At 62.0% G+C, this 12,509-nt stretch overlaps 1 protein-coding gene across 6 annotated transcripts in view; it reads left to right on the top strand.

Moving 5' to 3' along the window:
- SBF1 (SET binding factor 1) overlaps positions 1-12,509 on the top strand; it is a 62,958-nt gene that overhangs the window by 1,132 nt on the left and 49,317 nt on the right. The window lies entirely within an intron of this gene.

Genomic DNA, 12,509 nt, shown 5'->3' on the forward strand with positions numbered 1-12,509 from the left:
GGGCTGGGCTTGTTCCATGCCTGTGCTCGCAGCTGGGGAAGGGGAATGCTCATTTTGCTGTGGGTTTGTCCATCAGGGGATGCTGATGGGGCTCAGATGCACAATCCCAGGGTGGATCCCAGCCCCATGCCGGGGTCCCTGGAGGAGGGCAGGATGAGTGAGGTGTGTGTTGGGAATGCTGGAGAGCAGAGCTCTGGATCAGAGCTTGGTGTTCCCTCAGGGCTTTCTGCTGGTGTGCTGTCAGTTTGGTGTTTTGCTGTTGTTGTTATTGCCGTTATTGCAGTCGTGTTCCCCCCGTGTCCCCTTGTCCTCGGGCACTGGGATGGGCAGGAGCTCATCCCATGGCTCACATCGTGCTGGGGTGGGAGATGCAGGGGGGATTCCAGGATTCCCATGGCAGGAGCTCATCCCATGGCTCACACCGTGCTGGGGTGGGAGATGCAGGGGGGATTCCAGGATTCCATCTGGGAGCAGCTTCCACATCTCTCAGGAGCCATGCCGGGTGGCTGTACCCCCTTTGTCCTGCCTCCAGGTGCTTCCTCCTGCATCTTCTTCCTCATCTCCTCCCTGAGGATGCTGCAGCTGGGACCTGCACCCTCGAGCTGGTGCTGTCAGCTGGTTGGTGGCTGGTGGGGATCAGGGGCCTGGGGCTCCTTGGGCCTGGGGCTCCTTGCTGTGACTCCCAGAGCCTGAGTTTCCCAGAGAGCAGAAATGTCCCACGTGTGCCTGGGGTCATTTGGGATTTGTCTGGGGGACAGGGATAGTGCTGTGAGGTGATGTGGTTGGCTGCAGTGGGACAGCCAAAAGGAAGAACGGGTTTAGGTGGGATATTGGGAGGGAATTCCTGGCTGGGAGGGTGGGCAGGCCCTGGCACAGCGTGTCCAGAGCAGCTGGGGCTGCCCCTGCATCCCTGGCAGTGCCCAAGGCCAGGCTGGGAGCAGCCTGGGACAGTGGGAGGTGTCCCTGCCATGGCAGGGGTGGATCAAGATGAACTTTCTGTTCCCTTCCCACTCAAATCACTCCATGATTCTGTGCCACTGGGAAGGGAAGAGCTCACACTTAACAAATTATCTTCCTTTGGTGTAAATATTCCCTTTATTTTGGGTTTGACTCACCTCTGCAGGGAGGGGATGGCTCCAGGATATTGTGGGGAGATGGATCCAGGTTCCCCTGGGAAGGGACAGGTCCCAGACACCAGTCCAACCCTCTTGGCTGCTGGGATGGCCCCGTCAGAAGTGGCCTGTGCAGGATGAGGCACCCAGGAGTTGTGGCCTCTCTGTGCCGGCCCAGGCAAACCCCTTGCCCTGCCAGGCTGGAGGTGTCCGAGCCGTGTCGCCAGGGCTGGACTGACACCGGTTCTGTGGTTTTTGGGATCAGGCTGGCAGCATTCCCAGCTCTGTTTGCCCACCCCCCTCCCTGCTTAGATAATGCTGGAGGAAGGGCAGCGGCGCTCATCTGCCGGTGACTAATTGCTGTACAGGTTGGGTTGCTCTGGCAGAGCCGTGGGCTGTGCCAGGCTGGGCTGTGCCAGGCTGGGCTGTGCCATCCCTGTAAGCCTCACCTGTAAACAAAGCTGGGCTGAGCTGCACCAGGGCTGGATGAGCCCCTCGGCACTGCCAGGGCGTGCAGTGCCTGTGGGGTTTGGGGTCGGGCAGGGAGGGGTTTGCAGTGGGGATGTGAAAGGGAAAGGTCTGGCGGGGTGCTGGGAGGTGAGGTGGCTCTGCAGCATCTCCAGAGAGACAATGCCAGGCTGGGCTGGGACCCCAGAGCCCCTGCAGTGCCACCCATGGCAGGGACACCTCCCACTGTCCCAGGCTGTTCCAGCCCCAGTGTCCAGCCTGGCCTGGGGCACTGCCAGGGATGCAGGGGCAGCCCCAGCTGCTCTGGCAATTCCAGCCCAGCCAGGAATTCCTCATTGCCAAGATCCCATCCCTGGCTGCCCTCTGGCACTGGGAGCCATTCCCTGGGTGCTGTCCCTGCAGGCCTTGGCCCCAGTCCCTCTGCAGCTCTCCTGGAGCCCCTCCAGGCCCTGCCAGGGGCTCTGAGCTCTCCCTGGATCCTTCCCTTCCCTCCCAGGCTGGCTCCATGAGATGCTGCCGTGGCTCAGTGCAGTTTGTGGGAACAAAGCCGAAAGCAGATCCGTGCTGGAGCGGGCTGTGCTGGCTTCCCTGGGGTCACTGGGTGCTCCTGGGGTGTCCTGGAACAGCCTCATCCCCGTGACCTGGGGCTGTGCTGCAGGGCCTGGGACCATGTCCTGCTCCTCGGACAGGGGCACCAAAGGGCTCTGAACTCTCTCAAGGGCTCTGGCTCTGGCTGTGGAGCGGGGCCTTGAGCTGCTCTGGCTGCACGGGCTGTCCAGGACCAGGGCCGGCATCCAGACGCTTTTCCTGGTTTGTGGAGCCGTGGGGGATGTCCAGGAATGCAGAGCATGGGCACATCACCTGCCTGGCACAGTGTCCCTGTGCCCCTCTGCTGTGCCAGGCACCCAGCCCGCTCCCTGGGAGAGGGGCTCCAGGGAAAAGTGTGGGGTGAACGCTCCCGGCAGTGGGAGCCACCAGGCAGTGGGAACCAGCTCCTTCCATGGCAGGGTCTGTTTTATTGTGTGCTGATGTCTCACATTATTCCCTGGAAATGGATGGGTTTTATTCTCCTGGCTCTTCCTTCAGCTTCCCAGAACTGGGATTGTACTGGGATTTACCTGGGAATGACAGCTGCCCAGAGCTGGGATTGTGCCTGGTTTTACCTGGGAATGACAGCTGCCCAGAGCTGGGATTGTGCCTGGTTTTACCTCGGGATCTGAGGGGTTTTCTCTGTGCATCCCCCATACCCTGAGAGTCCAGGACAGCTCAGTTCCAAACCCTGCGGCTGAAGGAGTCTGGAAGTTTTGGGTAAGGGAACACTGGATGGGCATGACCTGGATGACTGGAGCCAAGACTCAGCTTGGGATTGATTTGGGATATTCCAGGGGATTTAAGCTGCCAGAGGGCAGGCATGGATGGGATCTTGGCAATGAGGAATTCCTGGCTGGGCTGGGATTGCCAGAGCAGCTGGGGCTGCCCCTGCATCCCTGGCAGTGCCCAAGGCCAGGCTGGACACTGGGGCTGGAGCAGCCTGGGACAGTGGGAGGTGTCCCTGCCATGGCAGGGCTGGCACTGCAGGGGCTCTGGGGTCCCTGCCCATGGTGCCCATCCCATGACTGATCCCTGTGCAGTCCCAGGAGGTGCCGGTGTCCCGTGGGTGTCCCGTGGGTGTTCCATGGGTGTCCTGTGGGTGTTCCATGGATGTCCTGTGGGTGTCGGTGTCCCGTGGGTGTCCCGTGGGTGTCCTGTGGGTGCTGGTGTCCCGTGGGTGCTGGTGTCCCGTGGGTGTCCCGTGGGTGTCCCGTGGGTGTCCCGTGGGTGTCCCGTGGGTGTCCCGTGGGTGCCGGTGTCCCGTGGGTGTCCCGTGGGTGCCGGTGTCCCGCGGGTGTCCCATGGGTGTCCCGTGGGTGCCAGTGTCCCATGGGTGTTCTCTGGGTGTCCCATGGGTGCCGGTGTCCTGTGGGTGCTGGTGTCCCGTGGGTGTCCCATGGGTGTCCCGTGGGTGTCCTGTGGGTGCTGGTGTCCCGTGGGTGTCCCGTGGGTGCCGGTGTCCCGTGGGTGTCCTGCGGGTGCCGGTGTCCCATGGGTGTCCTGTGGGTGTCCCGTGGGTGCCGGTGTCCCATGGGTGCCGGGCTGCCTGTGGAGGATGCTGTGGCTGCTGGGAAGTCCCGGTGGTTTCTCATTTCCGTGCTCAGGGAGCAGCATCGCCCCACGCTTGTGCCCTCCTCAGACACCAGCCTGGGGCTCAGCAGCTCCGTGGGTGGCTGGGGAGGCAGGAGGAAGCTGCTCCATGCTCGGGGCTGCCTCTTTCCGTGAGGTGCTTGGGGCAGGCTTTGGGCTGCTCTTTGTGAGCAGTGAGGGCACACACAGGACACATCCTGCCCTTCCCCAGGTGCTCCTGGAGCTGCTTCCTGGTGGGAGAAGCTGACTGGATCTGCAGGCCAGGGCAGGGCTCTCAGGGCTCATCCTTCTGCTGTCCCAGCTGTTTTGGGTTGGATGCCAGCTCTCCTGGTGGCACCCATCCGTGTCACCGTCGTCCGTGGCCGTGGCCCAGTGACTCAGGGTTTGACTCAGCTGAGTTCTGGGAGCATCCAGCAAAATCCCAGCTGTGGAAAAGCCCCCGGGGCTGGCAGCAGTGCTGGAGCTGTTTGCTGGGTCAATATTTGCACAGGGAAAGAGAGGCTGGGAATGGCCCTGCCACGTGCAGAGCTGCTCCCACCCACGTGCCCAGCCTTGGGAAAGGTGGGGATGTGAGACAGAGCAAATCCAGAGGGACCCTGGAGCTGCTCCAGGGCTGGAGCCCCTCTGCTCTGGAGCCAGCCTGGGAGAGCTGGGGGTGCTCTCCTGGAGAAGGGAAGGATCCAGGGAGAGCTTCCAGCACATTCCAGGGGCTCCAGGAGAGCTGCAGAGGGACTGGGGCCAAGGCCTGCAGGGACAGCACCCAGGGAATGGCTCCCAGTGCCAGAGGGCAGCCAGGGATGGGATCTTGGCAATGAGGAATTCCTGGCTGGGCTGGAATTGCCAGAGCAGCTGGGGCTGCCCCTGCATCCCTGGCAGTGCCCCAGGCCAGGCTGGACACTGGGGCTGGAGCAGCCTGGGACACTGGGAGGTGTCCCTGCCATGGCAGGGTGGCACTGGGTGATGTTTAATCCCTTCCCACCCAAACCAGTCTGGGATTCCCTGATTCCATGTGCAGCCACTGGCTGCCTCTGGAAGGGTCACCCCTCCTGCCGGCCCCCACAGCTTCCAGCTGCATCCAGGCCTGGGAACTGCAGCTCTTTGATCCCAGCTGCTCCATGAATCCTCCTCTCCTTCCCTTTGAACTCCTGCCCGGGAGGAGCAGCTCTGTGGGCTGCAGGTCCCACATGGGAGTAGGAGGCCAAGCAGTGACAGTGACAGGGGCAGTGACAGGGCCAGAGCTGTGCCAGGGCTGGGCCTGAACTGGGCCTGAGCTGAGCCTGAGCTCCTCCAGCTCCACCGGGGTGTGTTTGTGGATGGGGAGAGATTCATCTTGGAATGAACATTCATCATGGAGTTGTTCAGGTTGGAAAACCCCTCAGAGCCCATCCTGTCCAATCATCTGTGGCACTGCCAAGGCCACCACTGATCCTGTCCCCAAGTGCCACATCCATAAGGATTTTAAATCCCTGTAGGGATGGGCACTCCAGACCTCCCTGGGCAGTTCCAAGGCCTGAGCCTCTTTCCATGGGGAAATTCCTGCTGATTCCACCCTGAGCTGCCCTGGCCCAGCCTGAGGCCGTTCCCTCTGCTCCTGTCCCTGTTCCCTGGAGCACAGCCCGGCCCCCCCGGCTGTGCCCTCCTGGCAGGGACTTGTGCAGAGCCACAAGGGCCCCCTGAGCCTCCTTTGCTCCAGGCTCAGCCCCTTCCCAGCTCCTTTGGCCACTCCTGGTTCTCCAGCCCCTTCCCAGCTCCATTCCCTGCCCTGGACACCCCTGTCTGCCCCTCCTTTTCCATGTTGTTGTTATCGGTGTAGGATGGATCAGGCTGGACCTAGAGCAGCCCCTGGGCAGGGAAATCAGAGCTGCAGCTCTGGGCTGGTCATTTCTCCCCCTTTGGGCACATTCCTGTGTCCAGCTGGGTTTCCTTGCCAGAATTCCCCGCTGCTCTCACCAGGGATGGTGTCTGGCATTCCTTGGAGAGTGGCAGTCCCTGTTTTGGGAAGGTGGCTGAAGGTGAGGTGAGCACACAGCCCTAACCCAGGTGTTGTACCCAGATCCTCACCCCATTTCTTGGTGGTATTTTGTGTGCTGCCAGTGAGGATTTAGCACTTTTCTCTCTGCTCTCTCTCACCCCAGCTCGTGTTTTCCCCGAATCTGAAGCCTTTCCTTGCAGCCAGTTCCCTTTTCCCGGTGCTGGGCTGGAGCAGCAGCTGCGGTTTTATGGGCGCTAAAAACACAAACAAACCCCATTGGAACGTGCCCTGGAGCTGCCCGGACTGCAGGGGAGGAGTTAACCCCCGGAACGCCTTCGATTTGGTTCCCTGCCGCACCTGGGGGAGCAGGGACCATCCCGTGGGGCTGGCTGGGATCTGCAGGAGCTTTTCTGCCACCTCTCTCCGCCATGGCGGCGGTGACGCCTCCAGGGCCGCTCTGTTCCTCCTGTGGCTCCAGAGCTCCTGACCACTAAATGCTGCTCTTGTGGCAGAGGCGAGCTGGAGAGCCTGCTGGCCTCGGGGCAGGGAATTCCTGCTCCTGGGAACCGGCCCGGGCTGGCAGCTGCTGCCAGGGGAGGCCCAGAGGGTTTGGGGGCTGCAGGCACCCTCTGAGAGGGTCCTTGGTGACTGGTGGGACCCTCTGGAGTGATTTGGGGGCTGCTGGGATCCTCTGGGGAAGTTTGGGGGCTGCTGGGACCCTCTCAGAGGGTTTGGTGACTCTTGGGACCCTCTTGGAGGGTTTGGAGGCTGGTGGGACCCTGTGGGAGTCCTTGGTGATGGGTGGGACCCTCTGGGGGTTTGTTTGGGGACTGGTGGGATCCTGAGAAAGGGTTTGGTGACTGGTGGGACCCTGTGGGGTGATTTGGGGGCTGGTGGGACCCTGTGGGGTGATTTGGGGGCTGGTGGGACCCTCTTGGAGTGTTTGGGGGCTGGTGGGACCCTCTTGGTGGGTTTAGGGGCTGATGGGACCCGTCTGGAGGAGTTTGGGGACTGGTGGGAGCCTGAGAAGGGGTTTGTGACTGGTGGGAGCCTGTGGAAGGATTTAGGGGCTGGTGGGAGCCTGTGGAAGGGGCTGGGGACTGGTTTAGGGGCAGGCTGTGGATGGGGGTCGGGGCAGGGGGGAGCAGCAGTGGGGCCCTGCCTGTCCCTCCCTCCCGCGGCAGTTCCAGAGGTTTTTGCGTTTGTGGAGTGGCTCCAGTGCCACGTGTCCCCTGGCAGGGAGCAGCCACACGTCCCCAGCTCCTGCAGCCTCCTCGCCGGGATGCAGAGAGTCTCACACGTCACTTTGGTGTGTCTGAGCTGTGTGAGGGAGATGTGGCAGCACGAGGGGGATTTTGGGGAGGAGGAGCCGCCCGTGCTGTGTGTGCAGCTGAGGTGCAGCTGCAGGAAGTGCAGCAAAGCAGCTCCTCCACGAGCTCTGCAGCACCTTCCTGCCCAGCCTTCCTGGGCTGCTGATGGCCCAGATAAGGCCTCTTGTGTCTTGTCACTGCCACTGTCACTGTCACACCCTCCCCAGGGCAGGCTTGGGGCTCTGCTGGTCTGATCAGCTTCTGATCCCAGCCTGGATGCTCTGAGGGGCTTGGCCCTGCATCCATGGGAACAGTGACAGTGGCCTCCTGCACATTGTCCCTCCCAAACCTCCCAGTGCTCCTGTCCAGGGCAGGCAATGGAGCTGGGAAGGGGCTGGAGCCCCAGGAGGGGCTGAGGGAGCTGGGCAGGGGCTGAGCCTGGAGCAAAGGAGGCTCAGGGGGCCCTTGTGGCTCTGCACAAGTCCCTGCCAGGAGGGCACAGCCGGGGGGGTCGGGCTCTGCTCCAGGGAACAGGGACAGGAGCAGAGGGAATGGCCTCAGGCTGGGCCAGGGCAGCTCAGGGTGGATTTTGGGGCATCCCTCCTGGAAAGGGCTGGGCAGCCCTGGCACAGGGATGGAGTCACCTGGGGACAGGGTCAGTGGTGGCCTTGGCGGTGCTGGGGAATGGTTGGACCCAATGCTGTTCCAACCCAAACAATTCCCTGATTTTGAGTCAGCTCTGCTCAGAAACTGCTGTAATGATGCTGTTTTATGTGGGGAAAGCCTCTACCCTGCTTTTAGGACCTTGCCCTGGTGTTTGGTGTTTTTGAGCTACCTGCAGTCACAGCCCTGCAGCAAATTCCCGTCAGGATGCCCAGCCAGGCGTTGGGAGATGCCAGCTGGGTGTTCATCCACACCTTCACCTGCCAGCTTTTGTGTCCCTCAGCGGGGAAAGCTGGGGAGGAGCTCTCTGAGGGCAGGGAAGGGGCTGGGACCGCTGGGAATGAGCTCTGCAGGGGCAGGGATGGGGCTGGAACTGCTGGGAATGAGCTGTGCAGGGGCAGGGATGGGGCTGGGAATGAGCTGTGCAGGGGCAGGGATGGGGCTGGGAATGAGCTGTGCAGGGGCAGGGAGGGGCTGGGACCGCTGGGAATGAGCTCTGCAAGGACAGGGATGGAGCTGGAACCGCTGGGAATGAGCTGTGCAGGGGCAGGGAAGGGGCTGGAACCATTGGGAATGAGCTGTGCAGGGCCTGGGAAGGGGCTGGAAGCACTGGGAATGAGCTGTGCAGGGCCTGGGAAGGGGCTGGAAGCACTGGGAATGAGCTGTGCAGGGGCAGGGAAGGGGCTGGGAATGAGCTGTGCAGGGGCAGGGAAGGGGCTGGAACCATTGGGAATGAGCTGTGCAGGGGCAGGGAAGGGCTGGGACCATTGGGAATGAGCTGTGCAGGGGCAGGGAAGGGGCTGGGACCATTGGGAATGAGCTGTGCAGGGGCAGGGAAGGGGCTGGGACCATGGGGAATGAGCTGTGCAGGGGCAGGGAGGGGCTGGGACCATGGGGAATGAGCTGTGCAGGGGCAGGGAAGGGGCTGGGAATGAGCTGTGCAGGGGCAGGGAAGGGGCTGGAAGCACTGGGAATGAGCTGTGCAGGGGCAGGGAAGGGGCTGGAACCGTTGGGAATGAGCTGTGCAGGGGCAGGGAAGGGCTGGAAGCACTGGGAATGAGCTGTGCAGGGGCAGGGAAGGGCTGGGACCATTGGGAATGAGCTGTGCAGGGGCAGGGAGGGGCTGGGACCATGGGGAATGAGCTGTGCAGGGGCAGGGAGGGGCTGGGACCATGGGGAATGAGCTGTGCAGGGGCAGGGAAGGGGCTGGAAGCACTGGGAATGAGCTGTGCAGGGGCAGGGAAGGGGCTGGAAGCACTGGGAATGAGCTGTGCAGGGGCAGGGAAGGGGCTGGAAGCACTGGGAATGAGCTGTGCAGGGGCAGGGAAGGGCTGGGACCAAGGCAGGTACTGCTGCTCTGTCCCTTGCGGGGCTGTGGGCACACAGGGCCGGGCCGCAGCTGTGGGGACATGGCCCCGCTGTCCCTCGGACACAGTGGCTCTGTCAGGGCCCAGCTGAGGGCTGACAATGGCTGCCTTCAGCCCGGGCTGGGGCTGGGCTGAGCAGAGCTGGGGCTCTGGTGCCTTCAGGGGATGAGGCCAGGGAGGGCAGCTGGGCTCCCTGCACGGGCAGGGGATTGGAAAGGACAGGGATAAGCTCCTGGAGGGGATCAAGGTGAGCTCAGCAGGAAGGAGGTCAGACAGTGCCGGGTCCTCACGGGAGCAGGGGGAGCTGATTCCTGCAGGAGCGGGCTCTCAGCTCTGCCTGGGGATGTGCCAGGGGTTCCCAGCACTGGGAATTCCTGCAGACATGTGTGGAAAGCCCAGCAAGGTGGATTCCTACAGCTCCCTGACAGGAGGGTGGGTCCAGGTGGGGTCAGGCTCTGGAAACAGGGGCAGGAGGAAAGGGAACAGCCTCATGCTGGGCCAGGGGAGGGGCAGGGTGGGGAGATATCAGGAGGGATTTCCCCATGGAAAAGCTGGTCCAGCCCTGGCCCAGCCCTGGCAGTGCCTCAGCACCCTCACAGCCAAGAATTTCTTGCTGATATCCCATCTAATTCCATCTGGCAGCAGAGGCCATCCCCCTTGTCCCAAGTGCCTCTCCAGTGACATGCCAGCGGGGCAGGGGGCACAGGGGCACTGCAGGCAGCCCTGGGTGTCCCAGAGCCTCTCCTGCCCCGGCTCCTCCCTGCAGAGTGGGGCTCTCCTGGGGCATTTCTCCGTCCATTTAACTTCTCCTTCCTCCCTCTCCGAGTTCCTCTCGGCTCTCCTGGCTCAGGTCTGTGTTTTCACCTCACGTTTTCTTTCCCCTCTGCTTGGATGGGTTTGGGCTGTATTTGGAGGCTGCTTTGCTCCTGTCACACACGATCTGCATCCACATTCTTCCCACTTTCCCTGGCATCCCTGTTTTCCCTTTTTCCTCCCAAGTCCTGGCAGTGCAGTCACTTTACCATCATTAGCACAGAGGGAAGAAATGTGGATTTTCTTCTGGATTCTCCCTCTGACCCAAGGTTTTCTTGGCAACTCTTGTTTAATATGAGGACCCTTCACAAGTCTTGGATTTCTTGGGAATTCCATCGAGGGTGTTGGGATTTTGTACTTATGTTTAATGCTGGTGCAGAACTCGAGGTTTGCCGTGTTTGGGATCCAGGTCTGGTTTCAAGGAGCAGCTCCAAGAGCTGCTGGAGCCCCTTCCTTCATCCCCATCCCTGGCAGTGCCCCAGGCCAGGCTGGACACTGGGGCTGGAGCAGCCTGGGACAGTGGGAGGTGTCCCTGCCATGGCAGGGGTGGCACTGCAGGGGCTTTGGGGTCCCTTCCCACCCAACCCATCCCAGGATCCCCTGATTGCAATCCTGGCCTTTTCAGGGAAGTTTTTTTCCCAAGAAAAAGCGGCTCCTTTTTCCCAAAGGCCCTTGTGAGCATCCCTGGTCCTGTGCCAGCCGTTCCTCCTGGCCCGAGGGATGCAGGTGGCAGCAGGCCAGGCAGGAGGAATGTGATCTGTCATCCCGGCACGTGGGCATGAATCGGCAGCCCCAGAGATCCAGCGCTCCGGCCCGGAGCCTGCCGGCTGGAGTCATGAGACAGGCACAGGGCTGGGATCCTCTGAGTCATCCTGGGAGAAATCTGTTCCCGGCTCCAGAGCCCGTAGGAAGCGGAGGGAGCAGCTGGGAGCCGTGGAGCCCATCCCAGGGAGGCTGCTGGGGTGTGCGGGGAGGAGCAGGGCTGGGGGCAGCTCCCCCAGCCGCGATTTGCTGCCTTTCACCATAAAAGGGGAAATTCTCCTTTCACACCTCGTGCCGAGTGTGTGTGAGTCTGCAGGGAGTGGGAGAAGGGAACATCTGAGGAGGGAAGGCTGGAGAGGGTGTGGCCGTGAGGGAAAGGAGGTGGAGATCTCGTGTCCATGGGGACATGGGATGGGGCTGCAGGGATGTGGGGCTGGAGATGGGATGTGGGGCTGGAGATGGGATGGGGCTGCAGGGATGTGGGGACAGAGATGGGATGTGGGGCTGGAGATGGGATGGGGCTGCAGGGATGTGGGGCTGGAGATGGGATGGGGCTGCAGGGATGTGGGGCTGGAGTTGGGATGGGGCTGCAGGGATGTGGGGCTGGAGTTGGGATGGGGCTGCAGGGATGTGGGGCTGATGTCCTGACGAAGGAGGCAGTTCCAGTTTGAGAGGTGAAATTCCAATCTGTGTCCCAGTGGAAGCACTGGATGCAGCTCCAGGAGGATCCATAGCCTTGTGGAGTTACAAAAACAAACAAAAAACTGCCATACTAAAGAGCCTCCCTGCCCCAAACCAGTCCCAGTTCCTCCTGGTGTTGTCAGCCCATGGAATTGTTCAGGATTTGACCCCAAGTTCCTGGGAATGCTGCAGGGCACAGCAGCTGGCAGCCCACCTGGCATGGTGGGGAACCCCAAATGGGGGGGAAGGGAAGGATGGACGGGGGCCAGGACAGAATTCCCAGTGGGAAGGGAGGGAAGGGATCGTGTCCTGCCCTGCAGGCAGGGGGTGAGGAGGGACCTGTGCTCCTTGGGGACTTGCTGAGATGTCCTGGGAGCAGTGCCAGCCTGGGGCCTGTCCCATCCAGGGCAAGGCTGCTGTGGGATTTGCAGCTCTTGGTCCAGATGGAGACTGCCAGGCTCCAAGTAAATCCCGGGATTTACCGGGGTTTCCTGCCTGAGACGGGGCGGGAGCGGTGCTGGGATGGGCACGGGGGGGAGTGAACGTGGATGGGGTCAGCCAGGGACCCCTGGGAGGGGACAGGACCCTGCTGTGGCCACAGGACAGGGACATGGATTCATGGAATGGGTTGGGTGGGAAGGGACCTCAGAGCCCCCCCAGTGCCAGCCCTGCCATGGCAGGGACACCTCCCACTGTCCCAGGCTGCTCCAGCCCCAGTGTCCAGCCTGGCCTGGGGCACTGCCAGGGATGCAGGGGCAGCCCCAGCTGCTCTGGGCACCTGTGCCAGGGCCTGCCCACCCTCCTGGGATGCTGGAGATCCAAAAAAAGGGGGAAGGAGACCTCAGGGTGTGCTGAGGGCTGGGTGACATTGTTCAGGCATGGGGGTGTGCTGAGGGCTGGGTGACATTGTTCAGGCATGGGGGGAGCTCACCTGGCTGCAGCTGCTCCACCTGCCCCCACGTGAAGCTCTTGTGCTTCTCTGTTCCCTTGGGTGTTTTTAATGGAATCATGGAATTGTTTGGGGTGGAAAATCCCTTGGGGCTCATCGAGTCCAACTGTTCCCCAGCACTGCCAAGGCCACCACTGACCCTGTCCCCAAGTGCCACATCCACATGGCTCTGAAATCCCAACAGGGATGGGCACTCCAAAGCTCCCTGGGCAGCCCCTGCCAAGGCCTGAG

The sequence above is a fragment of the Agelaius phoeniceus genome, chromosome 5 (genome assembly GCF_051311805.1).
Source record: "Agelaius phoeniceus isolate bAgePho1 chromosome 5, bAgePho1.hap1, whole genome shotgun sequence".
Taxonomy (NCBI): domain Eukaryota; kingdom Metazoa; phylum Chordata; class Aves; order Passeriformes; family Icteridae; genus Agelaius; species Agelaius phoeniceus.